Source organism: Oncorhynchus nerka, linkage group LG3 (assembly GCF_034236695.1).
Source record: "Oncorhynchus nerka isolate Pitt River linkage group LG3, Oner_Uvic_2.0, whole genome shotgun sequence".
In the NCBI taxonomy this organism is placed as follows: Eukaryota; Metazoa; Chordata; class Actinopteri; order Salmoniformes; family Salmonidae; genus Oncorhynchus; species Oncorhynchus nerka.
In genome coordinates this window covers 27,682,772-27,696,108 of record NC_088398.1, presented here as the reverse complement: position 1 = coordinate 27,696,108, position 13,337 = coordinate 27,682,772, and the positions used below count along the sequence as shown (strand labels likewise).

The following is a 13,337-nucleotide window of genomic DNA, read 5'->3' as shown; positions in this document are numbered from 1 at the left end:
GACCATGGCCTCCATACTCTTACAGTTGGAGTTGGGTGACCATGGCCTCCATACTCTTACAGTTGTTGTGGGGTGACCACGGCCTCCATACTATTACAGTTGGTGTTGGGTGACCATGGCCTTCATACTCTTACAGTTGGTGTTGGGTGACCATGGCCTTCATACTCTTACAGTTGGTGTTGGGTGACCATGGCCTCCAAAGTCTTACAGTTGGTGTTGGGTGACCATGGCCTCCATACTCTTACAGTTGGTGTTGGGTGACCATGGCCTCCATACTCTTACAGTTGGTGATGGGTGACCATGGCCTCCATACTCTTACAGTTGGAGTTGGGTGACCATGGCCTCCATACTCTTACAGTTGTTGTGGGGTGACCACAGCATACATACTATTACAGTTGGTGTTGGGTGACCATGGCCTCCATACTCTTACAGTTGGTGATGGGTGACCATGGCGTCCATACTCTTACAGTTGGTCTTGGGTGACCATGGCCTCCATACTCTTACAGTTGGTGTTGGGTGACTATGGCCTCCATACTCTTACAGTTGGTGTTGGGTGACCATGGCTTCCAAACTCTTACAGTTGGTGTTGGGTGACCATGGCCTCCATACTCTTACAGTTGGTGTTGGGTGACCATGGCCTCCATACTCTTACAGTTGGTGATGGGTGACCATGGCCTCCATACTCTTACAGTTGGAGTTGGGTGACCATGGCCTCCATACTCTTACAGTTGTTGTGGGGTGACCACAGCCTCCATACTATTACAGTTGGTGTTGGGTGACCATGGCCTTCATACTCTTACAGTTGGTGTTGGGTGACCATGGCCTCCAAAGTCTTACAGTTGGTGTTGGGTGACCATGGCCTTCATACTCTTACAGTTGGTGTTGGGTGACCATGGCCTCCAAAGTCTTACAGTTGGTGTTGGGTGACCATGGCCTCCATACTCTTACAGTTGGTGATGGGTGACCATGGCCTCCATACTCTTACAGTTGGTCTTGGGTGACCATGGCCTCCATACTCTTACAGTTGGTGATGGGTGACCATGGCCTCCATACTCTTACAGTTGGAGTTGGGTGACCATGGCCTCCATACTCTTACAGTTGTTGTGGGGTGACCACGGCCTCCATACTATTACAGTTGGTGTTGGGTGACCATGGCCTTCATACTCTTACAGTTGGTGTTGGGTGACCATGGCCTTCATACTCTTACAGTTGGTGTTGGGTGACCATGGCCTCCAAAGTCTTACAGTTGGTGTTGGGTGACCATGGCCTCCATACTCTTACAGTTGGTGTTGGGTGACCATGGCCTCCATACTCTTACAGTTGGTGTTGGGTGACCATGTCCTTCATACTCTTACAGTTGGTGTTGGGTGACCATGGCTTTCATACTCTTACAGTTGGTGTTGGGTGACCATGGCTTTCATACTCTTACAGTTGGTGTTGGGTGACCATGGCCTCCATACTCTTCCAGTTGGTGTTGGGTGACCATGGCCTCCATACAGTTGGTGTTGGGTGACCATGACCTTATACAGTTGGTGTTGGGTGACCATGACCTTCATACTCTTACAGTTGGTGTTGGGTGACCATGGCCTCCATACTCTTACAGTTGGTGTTGGGTGACCATGGCCTCCATACTCTTACAGTTGGTGTTGGGTGACTATGGCCTCCATACTCTTACAGTTGGTGTTGGGTGACCATGACCTTCATACTCTTACAGTTGGTGTTGGGTGACCATGGCCTCCATACTCTTACAGTTGGTGTTGGGTGACCATGGCCTCCATACTCTTACAGTTGGAGTTGGGTGACCATGGCCTCCATACTCTTACAGTTGTTGTGGGGTGACCACGGCCTCCATACTATTACAGTTGGTGTTGGGTGACCATGGCCTTCATACTCTTACAGTTGGTGTTGGGTGACCATGGCCTTCATACTCTTACAGTTGGTGTTGGGTGACCATGGCCTCCAAAGTCTTACAGTTGGTGTTGGGTGACCATGGCCTCCATACTCTTACAGTTGGTGATGGGTGACCATGGCCTCCATACTCTTACAGTTGGTCTTGGGTGACCATGGCCTCCATACTCTTACAGTTGGTATTGGGTGACCATGGCTTCCATACTCTTACAGTTGGTGTTGGGTGACCATGGCCTTCATACTCTTACATTTGGTGTTGGGTGACCATGGCCTCCATACTCTTACAGTTGGTGTTGGGTGACCATGGCTTTCATACTCTTACAGTTGGTGTTGGGTGACCATGGCTTTCATACTCTTACAGTTGGTGTTGGGTGACCATGGCATCCATACTCTTACAGTTGGTCTTGGGTGACCATGGCCTCCATACTCTTACAGTTGGTCTTGGGTGACCATGGCCTCCATACTCTTGGTGTGACCATGGCCTCCATACTCTCCAGTTGGTGTTGGGTGACCATGACCTTCATACTCTTACAGTTGGTGTTGGGTGACCATGGCCTCCATACTCTTACAGTTGGTGTTGGGTGACCATGGCCTCCATACTGTTACAGTTGGTGTTGGGTGACCATGGCTTCCATACTCTTACAGTTGGTGTTGGGTGACCATGGCCTTCATACTCTTACATTTGGTGTTGGGTGACCATGGCCTCCATACTCTTACAGTTGGTGTTGGGTGACCATGGCTTTCATACTCTTACAGTTGGTGTTGGGTGACCATGGCTTTCATACTCTTACAGTTGGTGTTGGGTGACCATGGCCTCCATACTCTTACAGTTGGTCTTGGGTGACCATGGCCTCCATACTCTTACAGTTGGTCTTGGGTGACCATGGCCTCCATACTCTTCCAGTTGATGTTGGGTGACCATGACCTTCATACTCTTACAGTTGGTGTTGGGTGACCATGGCCTCCATACTCTTACAGTTGGTGTTGGGTGACCATGGCCTCCATACTCTTACAGTTGGTGTTGGGTGACCATGGCCTCCATACTCTTACAGTTGGTGTTGGGTGACCATGGCCACCATACTCTTACAGTTGGTGTTGGGTGACCATGGCCTCCATACTCTTACAGTTGGTGTTGGGTGACCATGGCCTCCATACTCTTACAGTTGGTGATGGGTGACCATGGCCTCCATACTCTTACAGTTGGAGTTGGGTGACCATGGCCTCCATACTCTTACAGTTGTTGTGGGGTGACCACAGCATACATACTATTACAGTTGGTGTTGGGTGACCATGGCCTCCATACTCTTACAGTTGGTGATGGGTGACCATGGCGTCCATACTCTTACAGTTGGTCTTGGGTGACCATGGCCTCCATACTCTTACAGTTGGTGTTGGGTGACTATGGCCTCCATACTCTTACAGTTGGTGTTGGGTGACCATGGCTTCCAAACTCTTACAGTTGGTGTTGGGTGACCATGGCCTCCATACTCTTCAGTTGGTGTTGGGTGACCATGGCCTCCATACTCTTACAGTTGGTGATGGGTGACCATGGCCTCCATACTCTTACAGTTGGAGTTGGGTGACCATGGCCTCCATACTCTTACAGTTGTTGTGGGGTGACCACAGCCTCCATACTATTACAGTTGGTGTTGGGTGACCATGGCCTTCATACTCTTACAGTTGGTGTTGGGTGACCATGGCCTCCAAAGTCTTACAGTTGGTGTTGGGTGACCATGGCCTTCATACTCTTACAGTTGGTGTTGGGTGACCATGGCCTCCAAAGTCTTACAGTTGGTGTTGGGTGACCATGGCCTCCATACTCTTACAGTTGGTGATGGGTGACCATGGCCTCCATACTCTTACAGTTGGTCTTGGGTGACCATGGCCTCCATACTCTTACAGTTGGTGATGGGTGACCATGGCCTCCATACTCTTACAGTTGGAGTTGGGTGACCATGGCCTCCATACTCTTACAGTTGTTGTGGGGTGACCACGGCCTCCATACTATTACAGTTGGTGTTGGGTGACCATGGCCTTCATACTCTTACAGTTGGTGTTGGGTGACCATGGCCTTCATACTCTTACAGTTGGTGTTGGGTGACCATGGCCTCCAAAGTCTTACAGTTGGTGTTGGGTGACCATGGCCTCCATACTCTTACAGTTGGTGTTGGGTGACCATGGCCTCCATACTCTTACAGTTGGTGTTGGGTGACCATGTCCTTCATACTCTTACAGTTGGTGTTGGGTGACCATGGCTTTCATACTCTTACAGTTGGTGTTGGGTGACCATGGCTTTCATACTCTTACAGTTGGTGTTGGGTGACCATGGCCTCCATACTCTTCCAGTTGGTGTTGGGTGACCATGGCCTCCATACTCTTACAGTTGGTGTTGGGTGACCATGTCCTTCATACTCTTACAGTTGGTGTTGGGTGACCATGGCTTTCATACTCTTACAGTTGGTGTTGGGTGACCATGGCTTTCATACTCTTACAGTTGGTGTTGGGTGACCATGGCCTCCATACTCTTCCAGTTGGTGTTGGGTGACCATGACATTCATACTCTTACAGTTGGTGTTGGGTGACCATGGCCTCCATACTCTTACAGTTGGTGTTGGGTGACCATGGCCTCCATACTCTTACAGTTGGTGTTGGGTGACCATGGCCACCATACTCTTACAGTTGGTGTTGGGTGACCATGGCCTCCATACTCTTACAGTTGGTGTTGGGTGACCATGGCCTTCATACTCTTACAGTTGGTGTTGGTTGACCATGGCCTTCATACTCTTGCAGGTCTTAGCAAGTATTTCTGCTGCCCAGGTATTTGAATGACGGGACTATTGCCAGTGTTTTGTGTTCAATGGTGAAGACAGGCATGGTGGGTGGAGGGCTGGACAGACAAATTTGAGTAGACACACACACACACACTCGCTTAGTTAAATAAAGGTAATAAAATAAAAAACACACAGCAAGTTCATATTTAGCTTACGTTGATTGGACTAAATTGTTTTTGGTATCTTTTAGTTTTGTCCGTGTCTTAAACTAAGCGTAGGTGATTTTGATGATGTTGAAATGTTGAAGTTGAAGTGTTGCTGGAATAGTGGAGGCAGCTCCTGTTTTCTTTGTGACTTGCAGTATCTCTCTGTGGTTCTAAATCAAGAGTTGTTTAGTAGTCTGAAAATGTCAGAAACATTCCCTTTGCTTGACCATGCTGTAGGTCATGTTTGTTATATGTAAAAATGCTTTGTGGATTTCACCGGACAGATGTTGCTCTCCGGTTTTGTGATGAACCAGAGGTGTGACTGGATTTATTCTGCCACTGTGTCTTCTCATTGTCTCGACATTTGGGCCTGTATACCACGGTCGGCAAGGAATATGAATTCACAAGCTATAGAGCAAACAACATAAAATGTATTTTTCTCCCCTGGTTTTACCCATGCACAGCTACTGTTTAGGCTAACACCAGAAAGAGCAGTAGTGGTTCGGCCGACATAATGTTGTGATGACCTGAATATCCATGAATTTTGTCAATAATAAGAAAACAAAAAGATGAGTTTGGTCAAAATGAATCTTGTTTGCTGAGGGGCTATTGTTTGTACAATTTGCCCAGCATCGTCCAGGTTAGGGGAGGGTTTGGCCGGCAGGGATGTCCTTGTCCCATCGCTCACTAGCGACTCCTGTGGCGGGTCGGGCGCAGTGCACGCTGACACGGTCGCCAGGTACACGGTGTGTCCGCCGACACATTGGTGCGGCTGGCTTCCGGGTTTTGTGGGGGCATTGTGTCAAGAAGCAGTGCGGCTTGGTTGGGTTGTGTTTCGGAGGACGCATAGCTCTCGACCATAGCCTCTCCCGAGTCCGTATGGGAGTTGAAGCGATGAGACTGCAACTACCAATTGGATACCACAAAATTGGGGAGAAAACGGGGTAATACAATTTTTAAAAATATATATATATATTATCAAACCTACTTTGCGTTTTGTCCATTAGTGAGACTTGGCATAATTATATGGATTATACGTGATGTGTGACAGGTATAGGGATGAGTCGACGACATCTGGTATGACCTTGTACTGACTACGTTTACCATCCTGCCCATACATCATGTCCCAGGTGTGGTAACCACGGTGATGTGTCCTCTCTGCTGTCAGAGAGGGGCAATTGGATCTATGAACTCAATCATTCTTAGGCATCATGGAAATAACATCTGACAGGGTGGCTCAGTTCTCGCTATGGGCATTCCTCCCCTGTGGCCCCTCGACAGGGGACAAAGGAAGCACAGACATGCGCTCTCAGCGCCTCTCAGCGTCTCTATCTACCTCCCCTGTGAAATGGTACAATAAAGTCATTAAACTCAGGGATTCTTGAGTGCATTACTGTGAACTGGACATTCCAAATACGCATCACATTGTCCCACAGGGCATGTATGATTACCAATATTATTGCAATCAATAAATAGTTATTTATTTTGAATTTAAATTGAATTGATATATGTAGGCTGATAAATGTGGCTATTAGGTCAAATATTAGATAATAGGTCAACTAAACAAAAGGACTCAATGTGTTCACTGTTAGAATCAATGTTGCTTGTTTAAAAATATATATATATTGTATCTTCATATTTCTACATTGTCTTGTATTTTTTAATTCATATTAAGTTAGGTTATTCCACTTAGTATGCAGCAACTTGTGAGTCAATGCACAAGATATCTATTCTACGTGACACTTGGGAGCCCTTTCCTGTGTCTGACAACATAGACCTCACTTTCTCTCTCTCTATCTCTCTTTCTGTCTTTCTTTCTTTCTCTCTTCCTCTCTCTCCATATCTCTCTCTCTCACACACACACACATGGACACACACTTATTTGGCTGATATCAAATAGTGTCTGCCAGCTTGCATAGCAGGGTGTATAGAGTCCATTTGTATGTGCCATTAAAGGTCTGCTCTACCTGCCTTGAAGAAAAGACACATCTGTCAATAGGCAAATAGGTTTCATACTATGCGAAAAGGGCATTGCATTGCTCTCTCCTGTAGAAGGATGTGGATTTATTTGACAAATAGACTGGTATTACAAACTACTTGGGCACTTTCAACATGTTTCCAAATGCTTGCAATGAGCTTCAGACTATGACTGCATGTCGAACATAGCCAGTAGAGGAAAACAAGCTAGCAGAAAGGAAATGGCCCTCTTTTTTAATGTAGATGAGGTGGAGTTGTTATGGAAGGGACCGTCGCCTTGTGAACAACAGAACAGAGAGGAGAGGTAAGGGAGTTGTCCCTGCAGTTCTACCATCCAGCCTCCCTGTGGGTTTTCAAACGAGAAGGGGTCGGGAGAGAGACCGTGGGGAAGAGAGATAACAACGAACAAACAAACAAACCGACGCAACCAATTAACACCATTTCATCACACGCTTTATAGCAGAAAAAACGTGAACTGCTACGAAATGTTCTCTCAAATGTGCTTCCATAGGCAACACAGTATATAGCACTGTTGAAGTGTTTTGTGATCAATAATGCTCGGCTGTCCATCTAGGGTGAGGAGACACACCATTAACACACCGGAGGCATCATTCGTGGTTTTCATATCATCCTGAAGGTCACTGAAGCGATGTGCGTGTCTGCAGTACAGCTGCACCAGAGACAGGAAGTAAATAGAGATGCTGGATTCACTCCTATTTTATAGAGCATTTCGATAATAGATTTTATCGGTCCTCTTTCAGATAATGTGTTGTATGCCAGACTTTTAGGTAGAAGGCTACTATGTTAATTCATTCATGTTTTCCTGATTCACTCACATCTCATCTGGAAGGCAATTATAGCAACCCTATGATGCCACCCATCACCCACAACCAGACAGACAGACAGACAGACAGACAGACAGACAGACAGACAGACAGACAGAGACAGACGCACTACTAATGCTAATCCTCTCAGGATGACACATATAGATAACTGCCCCCCGACCGCATGAAGCCATGGCCACATGACAGACCAGGTCAATTAGACACCCATTAAGGGCTGGTCCCAGAACAGCGGTCCCTTCCTGATGTCTTGTTTTCCTCTGCATGGTGCTGCAAACCAAATCCATCTTCTCCCTCACCCAAACCTAATTACAGGTATAGATAGTCTGGGCGAGATGAAAAGCTGGAAGACGCTTTGATAGATGGTAAGGCCTCTGCAAAGAGAACAAACAGGTCATTAACATGACAATGGGGGTGATGCAATGGCCTCATACAAAAGACACGGGAGAGCAGAGGTGGGGGAGAGAAGAAAGAGAGCGAAAAGCAAACTAGCCGGCGCCGTGAGAGACCAGCAGTGAATAAACTTTGAAGCCAAGGGGGAAACAGAAATACATCATTTCAATAGAACGGTAGTGGAGTGGTGGTAGTGTGGAGTGAGAGAGAACACCTCCACTCCCTCCTCACATAGGTTCTCCCAGCCCTGTTTTCTATAAGGGATTTGAGCGTGAGCGCTGGCTTAATGGGGATGTCGGAAGCAGGCAGTAGGGAGGGAGTAAATGATCTATCCTTCGACAAAGTATACCTCGTTAATATTGCATGAGACCGTATTTTAAGGTAAATCACGAAAGCACGGGGCTGTTGCATGACAGTTGTATCAGTTTCAAATGTCAAATCTGGAGCAGCAGATGCAGCGCTCTTCCTACACAGAAGATTCAGTTCAGTTTGTGCCTTGGAGTGTGAACAGTGTCAAGACGCAGTGTGGGTATCGAGTAAATACATATAGGGGTCTTTTTGCCCCTCCTCTCTCTCTCTCTCTCTCTCTCTTTCTCTCTCTCTCTCTCTCTTTCTCTCTCTCTCTTTCTCTCTCTCTCTCTCTCTCTCTCTCTCTCTCTCTCTTACTCTCTCTCTCTCTCTCTCTCTCTTACTCTCTCTCTCTCTCTCTCTCTCTCTCTCTCTCTCTCTCTCTCTCTCTCTCTCTCTTTTTCATAAACTAAGTGCTAAACAGCTTCCTGTATGCAATGGAAAAGCACAATTCTGACTGATTTATGACTGTTGTTTGTGTTTGTGTTGATGGAAGATGAAATCAATGTATCCAAAGACATTAAAACTAAAATAAGGAGTCATACAATAAAATGTCGGAATTCTTACAATTCAAACACAAAATTGTGAAACATGTTGAATATTGATTAATATTATCATTATGATGATAATGTGACACATTGCAAATCTCTATTCTCCAATTGGCAATGGCCTTGGTTGTATTCAGAGCCCAAACATGTCATGGTTCAACACACTAAGTGAAAGCATGCCTTAAACCCAGGTTGATAACACCGTCACATGACTGAAAGCCTCCAGCAATTCCAATTCTACAACAGAAATATTCCTGTGTGATTATTCTGTTGACAAGACGCCTTTGTTTTGGATTTTAATCCACTAAACTCTCTGGTCTCTAATTATTTCACAGCTTTGGTAGCCATAGTAATGTAAGTGTAACCCCTTAAAGACACAATTACTTAGCTAAGCTAAGATCAAAATCGGTTTGGTTACCATTGACAACATGTTTAGGCTACACGCACACATGTTATCTACTTTGAATACGCTATCGCTAAATGAGGCTAGATCGACAGGTAGCCAAGTGGTTAGAGCGTTGGGCCACTAACCGAATGGTTACTAGATGGAATCCCTGAGCTGACAAGGTAAAGATCTGTCGTTCAGCCCCTGAACAAGGCAGTTAACCCGTCATTGTAAATAAGAATGGGTTCTTAACTGACTTGCCTCGTTAAATAAACTAAAAGATTGACTACCGTCAATATTTAATACGACTCCTATTATGAATGGCGTTTGCCACAAACTTTGGGAAAACCACTGAGAATCTATGAAGAGGCCCGTGTCATAATTCTAAAAAGGGATTTACAGATGACAGGCATGCGGGGCAGTTCTTGGAAGACGGGAGGGAGGTTTTGAGACAGAGCAGACAAGACCCAGATCAAGGCTATTGTTGTGTGTCCCCAGCCCAGAGAGAAGGAGGATATGAGACACCCTGCTGTGACCAATCCCTCCTCATTAGATAAGGACTTATTATAAACCAGAGGATGTGATCGTTCCTTTGTGAAGGACCGTCTCAAAGCATAGGACTGACCCCGGGTGACGGGAGGCGGCGGGGGTGATGACGATGACGATCGACGTGAACTGTAAAAGCGTCAAAGGTTTTTAAAAGAAGGTGTCATTTCCAATCTCCATTACGTGTCAACTGTGTTGCATCCTATTGTTAACATGCATTTCCTTTCATTTAAAATGAGTATAAATCTATTCCACCGTCCCATGCTTTGAAATGTCCTCTAAATGTAACCAAAGGTGCATATTGACTCCATGCCCAAACAACCACACGCTGACACAAGTACTTTTGACAGAGTGCGTTTACTTTGTTTTCTCTCCTGTTGAAGTCTGAGATGTGTCTTCCTTCACTTGCTTATTGTGTTTCAGGGTGTGGAGACTGTTTTTCATCAAGCACTCGAACAAAGATGAGAGGAGAAAACAGAGGAAGAGGGAGGAGGGAGAATCTAAAACCACCCATCCCCCCCTTCTCACAAAAAGCAGTAGCTCTATGATTTCCTCCTTTACCTTCTGATGTTGGCGCTGTTCTTTTTCTTCTTCTTTCTTTCTCTCTTTCTTTTTCTGAAATACTTGTCTGAGCCTCTCGCACTTCGGGCTATTTCTGCTTCAACTACAAACAAATTGAGTTGCCCTGATGTGAAATAAACTCAGTCCTGTGAAGAATGCGACAGGTTCCCCAAAAATATGTGGGAAAAAAAAAGAGTATTTTGTTCGTTAATACATATCACACAACATTGTAGATGAAGTCGCTAAATTCTGAAATGTGCTCGTATCTCACTCCTAAAGCTAGAAACATTTTCTCATTCACCTGTCGGATGATACTATATATCTCAAAGTCAGCTGGGCTTCTGTTGGCTTCAGCCATTATTGTCTGGAGTGTGTGAGTTCTTTTGTGTGTGCATGTGTCCGTTTGGGGGAGGGGTAGTGTGTTGAGGAATAGGAGATTGGGGATTCCAGTTCCTCTATTTTTTTTTGTCAAACTCACTAAACTGAAGCGTTTGTCTAATTACAAGACGGGTTGAGCACTCATCCCTACACAAACAACAGCTGTCTCTGACACACACACGCACACAAGCACACACACACACAGTACTTACTTAGACGTAATTAGTGTGATCAAGATGAGTGAAGAGACAAAGAGATAAGCAATAGATCTACATTGAGCCTGTGAATTTCCTAGTATGTGTTATACTGGTCTTGCAATATAATTGTACTTTGAAACTTCAATTCTATAGTCACCGACAAGCAAGGCATTGGATTTACATTATTTTGGGACACATTTGTGTTAAAGAATGAGTGCTTAGGTTGCGTTGTGTGTCTACTGAGGATATCTGAGCCCAGTCAATAGGGCTAATAGAACCCTAATGCCAGACGGTGGTGTGCATCAAGACCTTCAGGGCAAGGAGCTGCCGAGATGGTTGAGTGAAAAGGTGATCAAATCAAACGTTATTTGTCACACGCTTCTTAAACAGCAGGTGTAGACTTACAGTGAAATGCTTACTTATTCCCAACGATGCAGAGAGAAAGAAAATAGAGAAATAATAGAAAAGTAATAACATACAATAATAAATACACAATGAGTAACGATGACTTGGCTATTTACACGGGGTACCAGTACCGAGTCGATGTGCAGGGGTCCGAGGTAATTGAGGTTGTTATGTACAACACATATAACTAGGAATAGAGTGACTAGCTATTTACGTGGACTAACTATTTAACAGTTATGGCTTGGGGGTAGAAGCTGTTCAAGGTCCTGTTGGTTCCAGACTTGGTGAATCGGTACCGCTTGCTGTGCGGTAACAGAGAGAACAGTCTATGACTTGGGTGAATGGAGTCTTTGACAATTTTTAGGGCATTCCTCAGACACTGCCTGGTATAGAGGTCCTGGATGGCAGGGAGCTTAGCCCCAGTGATGCACTGTGCCGTACGCACTACCCTTTGTAGCACTTTGTGGTCGGATGCCAAGTAGTGATGCAGCCAGTCAGGATGCTCTCAACGGTGCACCTGTAGAACTTTGTCTACAGGTGCATGCCAAATATTTTCAGCATCCTGAGGGCGAAGAGGCATTGTTCTGCCTTTACTTCACGAGTTTAAAATGAGTGTGTTGGTGAGTGTGGACCATGATAGGTCCTTAGTGATGTGGACACAGAGGAACTTGAAGCTCTCGACCCGCTCCACTACAGCCCCGTCGATGTGAATGGGGGTGTACTCGGCCCTCCGTTTCCTGTAGTCCACGATCAGCTCTTTTGTCTTGCTGACGTTGAGGGAGAGGTTGTTGTCCTGGCACTACACTGCCAGGTTTCTGACCTCCCTATACTTTAGGCCGATCAGCTCTGATCAGGTCTACCACCGTAGTGTCGTCAGAAAACTTAATGATGGTGTTGGAGTCTTGCGTGCCACGCAGTTGTGGGTGGCGTGGCCACACAGTACAGGAAGGGACTAAGCACGCACCCCTGAGGGGACCCCATGTTGAGGGTCAGCATGGCGCAGCGGTCTAAGGCACTGCGTCTCAGTGCTAGAGGTGTCACTACAGACACCCTGGTTCGAATCCAGGCTGTATCACAACCGGACGAGGTTGGGAGCCCCATAAGGCGGCGCACAATTGGCCCAGCGTCGTCCGGGTTTGGCCGGTATAGGCCGTCATTGTAAATAAGAATTTGTTCTTGACTGACTTGCCTAGTCAGGAAATCCAGGTTCCAATTGCAGAGGGAGATGTTAGGTCCCAGTGTCCTTAGCTTAGTGATGAGTTTGGAGGGCAGTATGGTGTTGAATGCTGAGCTATAGTCAAAGAACAGCATTCTCACATGGCTGCTCCTCTTGTCCAGGTGAGAGAGGGCAGTGTGAAGTGCAATAGAGATTTCGTCATCTGTGGATCTGTTGGGTGGAATGCGAATTAGAGTGGGTCCAGGGTGTCTGGGATGATGATGGTGTTGGTGTCATTGATCACCCTAAGCAGCGGCAAGTGCAACCAACTAGCTTCAGTGACATTATAATACAATAGTAGACGTCTTCTATTGGAGTGTGTCCATGCAAAATGAGCTTGATAATCAGAAATTTTCACGAGCTGAGCTGTCACTCACACAGGCACAGAGACACACCCATACACACAGTGTATTCAACATGATTCAAGGGATAGTTTACCCAATTTACAAAACATTGGCTTCCTTGCCCTGTAAGAGATCTATGGAAAAGGTAAGACATTAATCCATGCTTTGGCTTTGTTTACCTGGCCACTATCCTTAAAAGCTAACTTCTTAGCATTCCAAAACCAATACAACTCAATATCCCCCACGTTAGCATTCTTTGAGCTTCATATCCCAATCATCTTAAAGTTACTATACACCTAAATGCATAAGTGC

General features: G+C 45.9%; 1 long non-coding RNA gene across 2 annotated transcripts; it reads right to left on the bottom strand.

Moving 5' to 3' along the window:
• Positions 1-7,298: 7,298 nt before the first annotated feature.
• On the bottom strand, positions 7,299-10,859 carry LOC115115027 (uncharacterized). 2 transcript variants are annotated; one of them, XR_003861318.2, is made up of 3 exons: positions 10,787-10,859; positions 10,486-10,631; positions 7,299-8,078 (listed from the first exon to the last, which is right to left on the bottom strand). It is a non-coding gene; the product is annotated as an uncharacterized LOC115115027 (long non-coding RNA). The 2 variants fall into 2 exon arrangements; XR_003861317.2 differs by having other exon boundaries at positions 10,486-10,853.
• Positions 10,860-13,337: the final 2,478 nt, after the last annotated feature.